This window comes from Danio rerio, chromosome 2 (assembly GCF_052040795.2).
Source record: "Danio rerio strain M-AB ecotype USA chromosome 2, GRCz13ab, whole genome shotgun sequence".
NCBI lineage: Eukaryota > Metazoa > Chordata > Actinopteri > Cypriniformes > Danionidae > Danio > Danio rerio.
In genome coordinates, this window is record NC_141022.1 from 52,641,160 (window position 1) to 52,654,404 (window position 13,245).

At 34.8% G+C, this 13,245-nt stretch overlaps 1 protein-coding gene across 12 annotated transcripts in view; it reads left to right on the forward strand.

The window, feature by feature from the left end:
• The first annotated feature begins 12,364 nt into the window (after positions 1–12,364).
• The window catches only part of sema6ba (sema domain, transmembrane domain (TM), and cytoplasmic domain, (semaphorin) 6Ba), a 269,128-nt gene continuing 268,247 nt past the window's right edge, over positions 12,365–13,245 (forward strand). For all 12 annotated transcript variants that reach the window (XR_015477841.1, XR_015477843.1, XR_015477840.1 and 9 more), the window contains exons 1-2: positions 12,365–12,465; positions 12,646–12,695. The gene's annotated coding sequence lies outside the window, so the exon portion shown is untranslated. The remainder of the gene's footprint in view (positions 12,466–12,645; positions 12,696–13,245) is intronic.

The window sequence follows — 13,245 nt, forward strand, 5'->3', positions numbered from 1 at the left end:
ATAGAGACTAAGCCGAAGGAAAATGAATGGTTCACGATATAGGAAACCTGTAAATTAACAGATATTTTTTACAGTATGCAATTTAATTTGTACAAAAACATGATTTCTTTTTCTCCTAAACTCAACCATCATTGGGGGATTAGCAAATCGTATTGAAATGTATGAATGAGCACTTACAAATTAATACAAATTAGCCACTAAATCCAAAAGTTACAAATTGCCGTAAGATTGCGCTGGATAATGCTGATATAGAAATACTGTATGTGGGAACACGCTGCCATTGAGATCAGTGCATTTTTTAACATGAAAACTAATATTTCTGTTCAGAGAAATGCCTTTAATTTGACAGTAAATCTTTAAAAAGATCTTAAATCTTCCTAATAATTAAAAAAAAGTCTAACTTAAACAGTAACCAACTGTTTTCAACAATTACAATAACAAGAAAGGTTCTTAAGCATGAAATGATTGCAATTCCTGAAGGATCATGTTACGCTGAAGACTGGAGTAATGATGCCAAAACTGCTGAATTGAATCAGAGGAATAAATAGCATATAAAACACATTCTAGTTATTTTATTCGTTCATTAATTTTCTTGTCGGCTTAGTCCCTTTAGTAATCCGGGGTCGCCACAGCGGAATGAACCGCCAACTTATCCAGCAAGTGTTTATGCAGCAGGATGCCCTTCCAGCCGCAACCAATCTCTGGGAAACTAGTTATTTTAAATTATATTAAATATAGTTCACTGTATTACAGTGATTGTATCCCTGTATGTAAAAAAAAAAGAAATCCAAATAAAGGGTCACACTTTACAGTAAGGTTTCTTTAGTTATTGCATTTACTAATATGAACTAACTACGAATGATACCTGTACAGCATTAATAAATCCCAGATCAGCATTTATTAATGCGTTATTAAAACCCAAATTTATGGTTGTTAACATTAGTTAGGTGACATGGTGGCGCAGTGGGTAGTGATGTCACCTCACAGCAAGAAGGTCGCTGGTTTGAGCCCCGACTGGGTCAGTTGGCATTTCTGTGTGCAGTGTGCATGTTCTCCCCGTATTGATGTGGGTTTCTTCCGGGTACTCCGGTTTCCCCCACAGTTCACAGACATGTGCTGTAGGTGAATTGGGTAAGCTAAATTGTCCAAAGTGTATATGTGTATTTCCTGGTTGAGCGTTGGGCTAACAACTCACCTCATAAAAAAAAATTAGACGTTAGGAAACACCAATATTGTGCGGCTACATATCAACTGCGATATAAATGGCCCAGGGAGTACGTAAGTAACACTATTTAATGCACTGTGAGTTAACACAAACAACTTAATTACCATTGACAAAAAGGAATAAATGCTGTATTACCTAATAAAACCCGGTTACCAATTAAACGCTGCCTTGGTGAGGGAAAAAAAGGGAAGGTAAAATTGTAAGGATACCAAACTTTTGAAAGGTAGTGCATCATGCTCTTATTTTCCTCATTACATTGCATTGATCCTTTTTAAAGTCGTGTTTTTCTGTTCTGTTTTTCTACATTGTGAAAAATATCTGTTCATTAACAGTTTTCTTATTTTGTGATTTTCAATTGTTTATTTACAGTTGTGAAATGGATTATGGGATGTTGATCTCTGCTCCATCGAGTTTTGATCTTGAAAAGTAAAATATTAACAAAGTGACTTTTATTGACATTTTAGTAGTTTGAAATAATATAAGGAGAAATAAGTCCGTAAATTAACAGAAAATGATCTGGCAAGTTATAAGGATTTGTACCCTTCCAATAGGCACAGGACGTCAACTTGACGTCAGAATTGACAATGTACCCCAATGTCGTCAGAGGTTGCATTTTGTTTGGAAGTGAAAATTAAGTTGACGTCAGAACTCAACTTCAAGCCAACATCATTGTCCAATATGCGAAAGACATTGGATTTTGGGTAACTTTCTATCGCAACCTAAAATCAACAAAACATCAACATCTAATGATGTTACAGCTTGACATTGTGTTGACCACGGGTCACCAATCTCGGTCCTGGAGGGCCGGTGTCCCTGCAGGGTTTAGCTCCAACTTGCCTCAACACACCTGCCTGGGTGTTTCAAGTATACCTAGTAACACCTTGATTAGCTAGTTCAGGTGTGTTTGATTAGGGTTGGAGCTCAAATCTGCAGGACACCGGCCCTCTAGGAACAAGTTTGGTGACCCCTGGTGTAGACATTGGATTTTGGTTGCCATACCTGACGAATAAATGTCAGTATTTGACATCAATATGACGTTGCTTTAAGATGTTGGCTCGACGTTGGATTTTGGTCGCTGTTCAGCACAACATAAAAGCAACATTACATCAGCATCTGATGATGTTCCAGCTTGACATTGTGTGGATGTGACCAATATGACGTCTATCAGATGTTGGATTTTGGTTGACATACATGACAAATAAATGTCAGTATTTCACATTAGCATGACGTTGGTTTAAGACAGGGGTCACCAATGTTGGTCCTGGAGGGCCGGTGTCCCTGCAGGGTTTAGCTTCAACTTGCCTCAACACACCTGCCTGGGTGTTTCAAGTATACCTAGTAAGACCTTGATTAGCTTGTTCAGGTGTGTTTGATTAGGGTTGGAGCTAATATCTGCGGGGCACCGGCCCTCCAGGAACAAGTTTGGTGACCACTGGTTTAAGATATTGGCTCAAAGTTGGATTTTGGTCACTTTCCAGCACAACCTTAAAAACAATTAAATATCAACGTCATTTCATGTCATTATTGGACGTCAAAATAACATCGTCCTTAGACGCTGGCGACCTAAATGTAACCTAATATTATCGTCTTATGATGTTGTGTGTCTTCTGGGATAATGTAAAACACCAACCCAGACAATATGTCACTGGAAACTGTTAAAAATGTTTATAAAAGTCACTTTTTCAATCTTAAAAAGTTGTTTGTAGGAAAGATTGAAGGTCCCATAATACAATTCAAAAGCATAAATAATAAAAAATAAAAACATGAATCACAAAATACGGTAAACTACAAATTTACGGTTATTTTTTTTTACAGGGTATTAGTGAAGATGGTCTAAAGTGCAAAAAAAAAACTAACTAAACCCGGAGCAGCTTCTGTAAGGCGAACGTGAAATGTTCAATCTGATATGACATTGTGATATGTCCTGTGTATCACGGTTAAGCAGTTAGATCTGAACTGAATTTGTAAATATTGAGGTCACAACCTTCTTTGAATACGTCATTATGTGTCATTTTGCCCGCTGAGCACGACAGAAAGTGTCACCGTTTTTTCTCATTCACTTCTCCTCTCAGCTCGTGCACGTCGATGTAATGATGCATAAATGAACTCTGACCTTTAAAGCCCAAGTCGAGCCCAGACTGACGTGTGATTGGCAGTTTTCAGAGTGGGGTCGTGACCTCCACGCACTGCTGACCTCTCGTCTGTGTTTACGTCTGCGAGAGGACCAACTGTGACAGTTTTTTAATATTAATGCATGCCAGGTCACCAAATCACGTTCCTCCTTTAGTTTGGTTTATGTTGCTATTTCTAATTGCATAACCGGTTTGTATATCAAGCTATTTATAGCAGACACTTCTCTCGATAAAGTAATAGACATACTCCTCTGTGTTCAATGGATATTTAACATGAACTTGCAGATCTATTTTTATAAGGTTGACAAGTCTTTGCTAAACACACGAACAAACCTGTCACTGATTAAGAGCCATTTTTTTAAAGGGATAGAAGTGTTTTTTGTTTTACTTAAAGGGATAGTTCACCTGAAATATCATCATTTATTTACTGTTTACTCATTCTCAAGTGGTTCCAAACCTTGTCGAACACAAAAGAAGATATTTTGAAGAATGATGAAAATTGACATCCATTGACATCCAAAGTAGGAAAAACAAATGGAAGTCAATGGTTACAGGTTTCCAACATTCTTACAAATATCTTCTTTTGTGTTCGACAGAAGAAGGTAAACCCAGACAGGTTTTGAATGAGTAAATGATGACAGAATCGCTCATTTTCGGGGAACTATCCCTTTTTCAATGGGTTAGTTCACCCAAAAATGGGTTAGGGACTTTTTTTTTTTCTTTAAGCAATGAAAGGATCATCTCAGAACTACTCTAAAAACTATACTAAATAAGCTAAATAATATAATTTTTATTTGTGTTCAGATAATGAATTGTTAGGATAAAAAATAGGGAGTTTTACTGATTGTATTTGCAAGATATTTAAAAAAAAAAAATTGACAATTTTGACTTTTTTTCTTGTTTTAATAGCTTAAATTTGTTAAAATAATTATGAATTGCTAGATACAAACGTGGGATTCTGATTTTATTTATCAGAATTATGAGTTTATGTCTCAATTCTATGTTACTTTCATTTTTATGTTTATTTCAATTCAAATGGAGATACAAATGTGACGCAGTGGCGCAGTAGGTAGTGCTGTCGCCTTACAGCAAGAAGGTTGCTGGTTAGAGCCTCGGCTGGGTCAGTTGGCGTTTCTGTGTGGAGTTTTGCATGTTCTCCCTGCGTTCACTTGGGTTTCCTTCGGTTACTCCCTCACAGTCCAAAGACAAGTGGTACAGGTGAATTGGGTAGGCTAAACTGTCCCTAGTGTATGAGTGTGTATGGATTTTTCCCAGAGATGGGTTGCAGCTGGAAGGGCATCCGCTGCATAAAAACATATGCTGGATAAGTTGGCGATTCATTCTGCTGTGGCGACCCCAGATTATTAAAAGGACTAAGCCGAAAAGAAAATGAATTAATGAATGAATAGAGATACAAATGTAATTCTGACCTTTCATCTACTAAGTTCTCAGTGTATTTCTCACAATTTTCACTTTTGACTCACAAATTTCAGCTTGTAAATCAATTCAGGATTGTGAGAAACAAAATATATAAGCTTTAGGTTTTGAACTCATAAGAATAAAAGTCTTTTTTTCCTTTCAGTTTCATATTTATATCTTGCAAATCTGCCTTTTTTGTCTTAATGTTAAAAATGATAGAAGAAAAATACACAATTATATGATAAATGTTGTCGTTCTTGCAATACAGAGTTTAACATTAATCATATCACAAAAGAAAAGACAGAAATGTGAAAATAATTTCAATTTCTATTGACTTCTATTGAATTTTTTTTTTAATTTACTTATTTTTTTTGTCCAAGCAATTGAAATGAATGGAAAATAAATCTGTTTGGTTTTTATACGCTGTAATAAAATAAAAAATAAAATGATCTATTAGTCCTGACAGCATTTGTTTTAGGTCATTATAACTTAAACTAAGTTTTAACTTAGTTTAAGTTTAAACTAAGATTAAACTAAGTTAATTATGTTCTCACTCAATTCAATAAGTTACACAAGCTGCTTTAGGTCAGTTTAACATCATATTAGTTCTATAATTCACTCATAAGGTTAATTTGATTTAGTTTAAACATTTAGGGCAACCAGGAATTTTTTACAGTGCATGAAAGTATTTTCTTTCCATGCATGAAAAAGTCATAGTTACAAATAACAAATTTTTTTGGGTGAACTGTCCCTTTAAATATTTCATTTTTATTCATGCAAATCAACTGTACAGCCAATGTTTATGATTTTTGAATGGTGTTTTTTGTTCAGAATTTCTTCAGTGTAAAAAAGATGAGTTTGTAACACTGTGAAGGAGAGTAAATGAGGATTTTTAGGTGAATATTCTTAACAGACATCGCAGCCTGTTTAACATCTTCTTTGCTATGTTTCACCCAGTTTTTCATCATGATGTCTGTATTTCTAAAGACTTTGAATACATTTTATGACCTAAGATCCTGTAAAATGCAGTGTGTATTCAGGAACAAAATGTTCGATATAAAAACACTGCATTTTTGCTAGCAAAATTCTGCCAGTAAAACAAAACCAGCTTTAATCTGGCTTTAGGAATGAAAGTTTTCGTAATAGCATCTAAATCAATGAATTGAGGCTTGTTTTTGCCACTGGATTAAAACAATTCATAAAAAGGTTAGTCGTAACTTTTATATAGCAATTCTGACTTGGAAATTTTGAATAAGGTCAATTGTGAGATGCAAACGTAGAGTTATCTTTTACTTTGGAATTGCAAGAAAAAAAGCTCAGAATTGGACGTAAAATGGAAGACTCTTAACAATTTTCTTAACCCTTTTCACAGAATTTTAAATTTATATCAGTAAATAATTTTTTTTGACTTGGTCTTTCAATGCAGAATGATAAAAAAAGGAAAAATATGAGCTTATTGTACAAATTGGGGGGGTGAAAGTCAGAATTTCAAGATATTATTGCAGATTTAGCATTTCTAAGTTTACATCTTGCTAATCTGACTTTTATTCTCAGTAATGTGTTTACATCTTGCAGTATCTTACAATTATTTTCAATTACAAATTCATAGCATTGGATTCTGACTGTTTGCATCTTACATTTATAGAATTCTGCAATATATTATAGATGCTTTTGTCACGTTGCAGAAATGACCTTTCATAATAAAGAACATAGCAAACTTTGTTAAAAAGCAGGCGGGCGATGATCCAATATCAGTATGCATGTAATAGATAAGAAACGAATTAAGAAAATGGACTAATTATATAGTGTGCGGTTTGTGTATATTATGACTTTAGCTTGATATATGAAAAGGACGTTATAGGATGTTTTTTTTTTCGTTTTGCTTTTTAGAGCTCTTATAAGAACGGTTATTAATATTAACATCTCTAAACAACATCTGAGCAATAATGTCGAACATCTGAGAGCCGGTTGAGTCCATTTACACTCACGAGGAAATGTAACTGTTTAATGCTTTGTCAATTTAGTGGCTACGAAAACTGTATGATTTGTAAAAGGAGGTGTGGCACCAAACCCCACCTCTAAACCCAACCTTCATTGGGGGATAAGCAAATCGTACTAAATTGTAGCATGAGATTGTATGTATTTATGAGGAAATGTAACTATTTTACGTTTTGTCAATTTCGTGGCTAATTTGTATGAATTTGTATAATTTCAATCTTACGAAAATTTACAATTTTTAAAAGAAGGCGTGGCACCAAATCCCACCCCTAAATCTTGCTGTCATGGTGGATTAGCAAATTGTACTTAACTGTATGCATAAGTTCATACATATTCATGAGGAAACGTAACTATTTTATGTTTTGTCAGTTTAGTGGCTAATTCGTATGAAAATGTATGATTTTTTAAAGGAGGCATGGCACCAAGCTCCATCACCTAACCCAACTGTCCCCCCCTAAACCCAATTTTTGTATAGCGCTATAAGGCTCATTTGTATGAATTTGTATGAATTTGTATGAATTCAGTCATACCAAATTGTACTATTTTTAAAAGGAGGCATGGCTCCAAACCCCACCCCTAAACCGAACTGTCATTGGGGGATTAGAAATTCATACTAAATTGTATGTATGGGATCATTCGAATTCACCAGAAAACGTAGCTATTTAGTTTTGTCAGTTTTGTGGCTAATTTGTATGAAAATGTACGATTTTTAAAAGGAGGCGTGGCACCAAACCCCTCTCCTAAACCCAACCGTCATTGGGGAACAAGCAAATTGTACGAAATTGTATGCATGAGATTAAACGAATTCACAAGGAAACGTAACTATTTTATGTTTTGTCAGTTTAGTGGCTAATTTGTACGAATTCGTATGAGTTTAGTCATACCAAAATGTATGATTTTTAAAAGGAGGCTAGGCACCAAACTCCATCTCTAAACCCAATTGTCATTGGGGAATGAGAAAAACATACTAAATAGTATGTATTAGATCATTCAAATTCACGGGGAAACATAACTATTTTATGTTTTGTCAGTTTAGTGGCTAATTTCTACAAATTTACAAGTCAAGTCATATAATAATGTATGATTTATAAAAGGTGTAGCACCAAACCCAACCATCCTTGGGATTTGAGAAAATCATACTGAATTGAAGCCTGAGATTGTACGTATTCACGAGGAAATGTAACTATTTTACATTTTGTCTGTTTAGTGGCTAATTTTGAGGAACTTGTATGATTTCAATCTTACGAAAACGTACAATTTTAAAAGGGGCGTGGCTCCAAATCCCACTCCTAAATGTAACTGTCATTGGGGGATTAGCAAATCGTACTAAACTGTATGCATGAGATCATACATATTCACAAGGAAACATCACTATTTTACATTTTGTCAGTTTAGTGGCTAATTTGCATGAAAATGTAAATTTTTTTTAAGGGGCATGGCACCAAACCCCACCCCTAAACCGTCATTGGGGAATGAGCAAATCGTATGAAATTGTATGCATGAGATCATACAAATTCACAAGGAAACGTAAATATTTTACATTTTGTCAGTTTAGTGGCTAATTTCTACAAATTTACAAGTTAAGTCTTATAATAATGTATGATTTATAGGAGGTGTAGCACCAAACCCCTCCCCAAACCCAACTATCCTTGAGATTTGAGAAAATCATACTAAATTGAAGCATGAGATTGTACGTATTCATGAGGAAATGTAACTATTTTACGTTTTGTCAGTTTAGTGGCTAATTTTGAGGAGTATGTATGATTTCAATCTTACGAAAACGTACAATTTTCAAAAGGGGCGTGGCTCCAAATCCCACTCCTAAATTTAATTGTCATTGGGGGATTAGCAAATCGTACTAAATTGTATGCATGAGATCATACATATTCACAAGGAAACATAACTATTTTATTTTATATTTTGTCAGTTTAGTGGCTAATTAGCATGAAGATATATGATTTTTTTAAGGAGGCATGGCACCAAACCCCACTCCTAAACCATCATTGGGGAATGAGCAAATTGTACAAAATTGTATGCATGAGATCATACAAATTCACAAGGAAACGTAACTATTTAACGTTTTGTCAGTTTAGTGGCTAATTTGTACGAATTCGAATGAGTTTAGTCATACCAAAATATACGAGCTTGGCACCAAACTCTACCCCTAAACCCAACCATCATTAGGGGATGAGAAAATCAGAATAGTATGTATGAGATTATTCGAATTCACGAGGAAACATAACTATTTTATGCTTTGTCAGTTGAGTAGCTAATTCATACAAATTCATATGAGTTCAGTCGTAAGAACATGTAAGAGTTTTAAAAGGAGGCATGGCACCAAACCCAACCCCTTAACCCAACTGTCATTGGGGGATTTGTATGAATTGTAGGAATGGGATCGTACAAATACATACAAATTAGCCACTAAATCTAAAAAGTTACGAATCGCCGTGAGATAGAGTTGGTCTCGCACAAAACTCCACATAGTGATTATTTGAAGGGTTGACACTTTAGATGATGCAGCACCGCTCTAAAACACTCTGTGGTGACTCACAATTTTTTGTATAGCGCTATAAAGCTAATTTGCTGTATTTCTAGTCACACTAATTCACATATCTGTATGGAGATGTGGAAGAATATTACTGTATATTTCCAGGTACACGTCTGTTTAAAGAGGTTATGGTGTTTCCCCCTATGATGTAAGATGCTTTGTGTGTGTTGGGTAACATTTTATTTTTTAGCCGGAAGATGTGATGTACTGTGGTTGAATAATAAAGGAAAGTTGTAAAGATATTGTGGTATTATTTTGTGGTGGAATGAAATGACATTATATAGGCGACAGATTAGTGCTTGGCGTTTTGGCCTAAAATCTAAATCTCGATAAATTGAGTATTTTATCTCGATCATGATTAACTAATGATTATTTTATTTTATAATTTCTTTTTCTGACCTCATAGTTCACTGACAAGTTTTGTAAATATGCTCACATATTACAAGTAAAAGATTTCTGAATGAAGGATGCATTACTTGATTTTAAGATAATTGAAGAAAACACACTCTATCTACTGTCTGATAATTTATTGAACATCAAGGTTAAACAACTAAAATTAAAACACATAAAGCGAACAGTCACTTTTGTTCTTATAAAAAAGAGAATATAAATCAGCGATGTATATTTGAGAGCACACATTAAGTTTTTGTGTACAAACAGAGGAAATATTAAAACACACTGAACTGAACTAATCAAAAGTGAACTGAATTTAAACTCTGAAAACTGGACTGACACTGTTTTAATTCACTGTATTCTTCTATGTGAAGTTGCGTTGACACAATCTAAAAGCGCTATACACATAAAGATGAATTGAATTGAATTCATTTTTAACTTGCCAAATTAGGGTAATTAGGCAAGTCATTGGGCATCAGTGTTTTGTTCTGCAGACAATCAAACAAAATTAATCTAATATATTGACCTTTATTAAAGCTAAAACAGATATACTTTTATTCCAGGCAAACTAAAATAGGACTTTTTCCAGAATAAAAACGGTATAGGAAACATTTCATTGCTGTCAGACATCACTCATATAATAATTTTGTCTTAAACTGTATATTTATTGACTGAAAATAAGCTGTTTACTGAAATATATTGCATCTAATTAAAACATTTAATACAGAAATAGAGCATGCCCTTGCAGCTGCAACCCAGGGAAGCATTCATACACTTAATAACACACATACACTACGGCCAATTTAGCTTGCCCAATTCACCTATACCACATGTTTTTGGATTTGTGGGGGAAGCCAGAGCACCCGGAGGAAACCCATGCAAACACTGGGAGAACATGCAAACTCCACACAGAAAGGCCAGCTTGCCCAGCCGAGGCTCGAACCATGCAACCTTCTTGCTGTGAGTTGATTGTGCTACCCGCTGCACCACCCTTATATATAGTATTGGCAAAGTTAATTTGAATGAATGGGTTTATTTGATTAAATATGCAGTGGTTTAGATCAGTGGTCACCAAACTTGTTCCTGGAGATTTGAGCTCCAACCCTAATCAAACACACCTGAACTTGCTAATCAAGGTGTTACTAGGTATACTTACTGTATAGTTGAAACACCCAGGCAGGTGTGTTGAGGCAAGTTGGAGTTAAATCCTGCAGAGACACCGGCCCTCCTGGACCGAGACTGGTGATCCCTGGTTTAGATGAGTGCTTGGTAAAAATAATGCTGGTCATTGCAGTGCTGTTTTGATATAACCAAGATGGTTTTACACTATTGCAGTGTGTAATACTCTCATGAATAAAAAGTAAATGAAAGTAAAATAAAAAGTTAGAGAGCTGTCATGGGGAAACCTTTATAAAGAATTGTTCCTATTAAAATAAACCCTTTATGTACAAATGTTTAATTTTTTATTTTTTATTTTGAAGAGGATCTCCCCTAATATCAGATCTCATACCTTCTGAGTGTATAGTAATTTTTGTTAATTTAAAAAAATAAATAAATATGACTATAATTTTAAATTATTTTGTAGTTTAGTTTTTTTTTTACAATGAAAATAAGAAATATTTAGTTTTATATTTTCCCAAAGGTTTCATTTAGTGATTAATTTCAAGTTATATTCAGGATTCTTCGATGAATATAATTAAAAAAAAACAGAATTTATCAGAATCTTTGGACAGAAATTAAAACTTTTTTCCCTAGCAAGAATGCATGATGCGGGGCGAAGCAGTGGCGCAGTAGGTAGTGCTGTTGCCTCACAGCAAGAAGGTCGCTGGGTCACTGGTTCGAGGCTCGGCTCAGTTGGTGTTTCTGTATTGAGTTTGTATGTTCTCCCTGTGTTCGTGTGGGTTTCCTCCGGGTGCTCCGGTTTCCCCCACAGTCCAAAGACATGCGGTACAGGTGATTTGGGTAGGCTAAATTGTCTGTAGTGTATGAGTGTGTGTGTGTAAATGTGTGTGTGGAGGTTTCCCAGATATGGGTTGTGGCTGGAAGGGCATCCACTGCGTAAAAACTGTTTGGATAAGTTGGTGGTTCATTCTGCTGTGGCGACCCTGGATTAATAAAGGGACTAAGCCGACAAGAAAATTAATGAATGCATAATAAATAATTAAAATTATAGTATGGAAAAACCCTTTATTCAGGATTCTTTGATGAACAGAATGGATCTGTTATTTGTAAATTTTGCTAATTAAAAAGATTGTACTTGTTTTCCAGCAAGGAAGCAATAAATTTATCACAAGTGACCCCGGATTAATAAAGGGACTACGCTGACAAGAAAATTAATGAATGCATAATAAATAATTAAAATTATAGTATGGAAAAAACCTTTATTCAGGATTCTTTGATGAACAGAATAGATCTGTTATTTGTAAATTTTGCTAACGGAAAAGATTGTACTTGTTTTCCAGCAAGGATGCAATAAATTGTTCACAAGTGACATTAAAAACATTTATAATATTGTGCTGTTCTTTTGAAGCACTACTGACAGCCAGCGCTAGGTGGCAGGAGAGTCTTTCTGTATTGAAACGCAACGCAGATCCGCTGTCCACAATCTTCACACATCATCACATCCCACATCCAATAAACCTGTTTGTGATTTTCAGTGCATCTCCAGGGATACCTTAATGTGTTTGAGTCTATTTTTACCTATACTCCACAGCAGCGTCCATTAAATTTGTTCGAGTCCGCCAAAGGTAAAACAAGTAGTCTAATTAGATTAAATAGCTCTTTTAAAGTACAATCTGCTTAAAGCGCTAGTATGCGTTTTTCTGTTTAAATAATCTCTTTGTTTCCTCAGGGTGATATTCATAGTTCAATGTAAGCAAGCTGATTTACTTTTAAGTGTAAAACTGTGATGTGATTAATTTTTATAGGCCTACAGGATGCTCACCTGCTCGACACACAGCAACTGGCTCAAACTAACGTGAGTTTACTTTTTTAGCATTATTTATCAGACACTTTCATCCAAAGCAGCTTACACATTTATATCTAGTGAGACAGTACAACCACGTTGTTTGAAAATTTTGCGTTTATTTTTGGCCAGTTATACGAAGTTTTGCCTTCAATTTTTTAACAGAACTGTTTAAGTGTTTACTTTGTCAAAGTGTGTCTGGTGTTTTATGAAGTAACATTTAAAACTAAAATTTCTAAAATATAACGTTCCTTAAAGGGTTAGTTCACCCAAAAATGTAAAAAGTGTGTGTGTATGTGTGGATTTTTGACCAGTTTAAAGTTAGCTTCCGACTAATAGAATGAAGGAACTATGACGTCACCTTGTAGGCTAATCGGCTGCTAGCATAAAACTGGTTCCCTTCATAAAATCTTCATAGGGTTTTCCCATAAGATTGCGAATAATAAGCTCTGTGTTCAAACACTGTTCATTACACTTAAACATTTTGTCCAGCCGGATATAATCCTCACACGAAAATACAATTTTGAGCACTTTTGGATCTTAAATGCAAAAGTAAGAATTG